Source organism: Eptesicus fuscus, chromosome 15 (assembly GCF_027574615.1).
Source record: "Eptesicus fuscus isolate TK198812 chromosome 15, DD_ASM_mEF_20220401, whole genome shotgun sequence".
NCBI classification, from domain to species: Eukaryota; Metazoa; Chordata; class Mammalia; order Chiroptera; family Vespertilionidae; genus Eptesicus; species Eptesicus fuscus.
In genome coordinates this window covers 48,570,659-48,573,344 of record NC_072487.1, presented here as the reverse complement: position 1 = coordinate 48,573,344, position 2,686 = coordinate 48,570,659, and the positions used below count along the sequence as shown (strand labels likewise).

At 40.3% G+C, this 2,686-nt stretch overlaps 1 long non-coding RNA gene across 1 annotated transcript; it reads right to left on the bottom strand.

Moving 5' to 3' along the window:
* Positions 1-609: 609 nt before the first annotated feature.
* On the bottom strand, positions 610-2,011 carry LOC114231654 (uncharacterized). The gene is made up of 2 exons (XR_003617632.2): positions 1,661-2,011; positions 610-794 (listed from the first exon to the last, which is right to left on the bottom strand). It is a non-coding gene; the product is annotated as an uncharacterized LOC114231654 (long non-coding RNA).
* Positions 2,012-2,686: the final 675 nt, after the last annotated feature.

Here is a 2,686-nt window from a genome sequence, read left to right as displayed (position 1 = left end):
TTTGCAATTCACTTTATGAAATCTCATGACAAAAAGTACTATATAAAGCAAGATGGAGACATGTCAAAGGGTCACAGGAGCAAGCTTGAAGGGGCTTCCCCTCATCAAATCTGGGGCAATGTTATTGTTAAAAAATTAAAGTAATAGATTTTAACCCATTGCATAATATAATAAATAATCCATGAGTTCATATTCATTTATAAATAAATGAGAAAATAAATGGAGTAGAAGGAAAAGTTCTTTCTTAGGGTAGAATTCCAACTGATAAAAGAATGAGTGAAGATGCATATTTAGCAACCATTATAATAATAATCAATTCAGGCAAGAATCATTAATGCATGCTGAAACATCCATCAATGGGTTAAAATCATGTTGACCAATAATTACATAATTGAGCTCACTCTTATCAGGCAAAGGGCTTTATTAGGGCTCTGTAGGGAATCCTAAACAGAAGCCTATGTCTTTCTTAGACTTTAAATAGTCTAAGATCTAGTAGAGAAGATTAGTGTCCACTAATCATCATAACACAGAGAAGAAACTCATTGTGTATCATATAAAATGAAGAGGAAAAATGGAACTATCCAAGAAGGAATACTAGATAAGGAATGCTCAATGTGTCTGACCCAGTGTGGTGAAGTTTTTATATTGTCCTTCAGTTGCATGCCATCCCAACATCAGATGTTTTCAAGGAGGAAGAAAACAGGCTGCTGGACTGGGGCTGATGAGTGAGGAGGGAGAGAAACGTTTTTGCAGGCAGCTGCTCCTGTGGTCTCCAAGGGAAACAGTGCTAGAAACTGCAACAGAAAAGGAGGGGGAAGGCTTTGGATTAGCGCAGATGGGTCATTCTTCTATCAGGTGTCCATATACAGGTGGTTACCTGGACTTTCTCAGTGAGATGGGATCATGGAGAAAATTACAGTGTTGGCATATTGATAAACAACAGATTTTAATTTTCTTTCTGGGTTTCTTGGGCAAAAAACTCTCTTTTTGGAAATAACTTCCCCATTATCCATCAAAGCCTGAATATATTGCTCTCCTAGGGCCATACTGCAATTTTCTCTTTTACATAGCTCACAGATATGAGTCACAGGGAGAGGAGAATTATATTAGCTATTGGGGTCTGTGTACTCAGAGCATGATCAAAACAACTCAAAAGGAAACAATGAAGCAAATCATTCTTTATTTTGGCTGATTGAGAAAGCTTCCAAGATCCCTAGTCCAAGTCCCTATTTCAAAGTTGTCATTGGAACCTGGTTCAGATACCTGCCCCATGATCCCAGTGTGGTTGTGAAACTTCAGCCAGGGTTTTACTGGGAGCTCAGGAGTGGCTTGGCAGGAAGAGAAATTAACCAGGAATAGTTGAGACAAACCAGACCATGATGGACTTGACTGTTACCAAATAGTCCAGGAGTCTAAATTACAGGGTCCAAAGAGGACCTATCCCACTTGAGCTTTTTCATATTTCCTATTGCTAGTCATAAGATCTGGCTTTTGGGCATATGATCCCTGCAAGATCTGGAGAAAGACAGGGAGTTGTGAGCCCAGTTAAGCAAGTTGTGGTAAAGGACTGGGCTCCACTTCACTCAGGGAAGGTGGGGTACACTTCCCCATCTTGGGGATTAGATAAATAATTACTCATTAATTCAATAAAATTACTTACTGAGTGACTTTTTCCCACCAGGCATTAGATCCAAATGCTGCTGCAGGGGCATAGTTGGACCCATGGGTCTACACCAGGCTATGGCTATGAAACCAACTGCAAGCACATTTAGTGGTGAGGAAGCAACCAGGGACCAGCATTGTTGTCATCACCTGAGAATTATTCAGAAATATAAATTCCACTGAATCACAAATTCTGGAGGCGGATCCCAGCAACCTGTTTTAACACGTCCTGTAGGTGATTCCAACGTATGTTAGAATTTGAGAATCACTGGTCTACCTTGATGATACTTGGGTGAGGCTGAGAATGCTGGTTCAAGGTCTTATGGGGTGGGACTAGGGAAGGCAGGGATTATAATATCCATTAGGGTGCTGGTTCCATAGCACATTGCTGCATCATAAAGCTTCTTGGAATTCTTATAAAGACTCTTCACTAATTTCTGGTATCTAGGGCCCATTCGATTTCTGAGTTGAAGGCAGGAACTGCAACCCTTTTGAGCAAACCTGAGACCTGGGAAGTTAACATCTGGAGGCAAAATATGTCCAGCTGATACATCTTTGCCCTGATCACCCACATTCTCCCTGTGAGAAAGGAGTGGTTTGTTGGGAAACTGCTCTTGGGTATAATGGCAAGGACCAAGCACATAAGGGTAATTCTGGGGATTATGTAACTTCCCCCTCTTTCCTTTGACTCTTTTTGATTTCTGGAAATCTGTCTTCTTAGTCATGACTGGTGCTTGTAGATTTAGGGATTACAAGATTTCACAAGGTATATTTCATTGAATACTAGTCCTAAGGGAAGCCCCATGGGAGTGCTGCACACTCAGTCCCCTTTTTGTATGTCACAGAGCATGTGACTTAATGGCTCTATGAAATTTTTCATTTACTCATTCAATAAGAAGTTATTTACTAGTAGTGCCTACTCTGTACTGGGTACTATTCTGAGTGGACCAATAAAAAAATACCTCTTGTGGGGAATAGGGGGATAAGGACACATATGTAATACCTTAATCAATAAAGAAAAGAA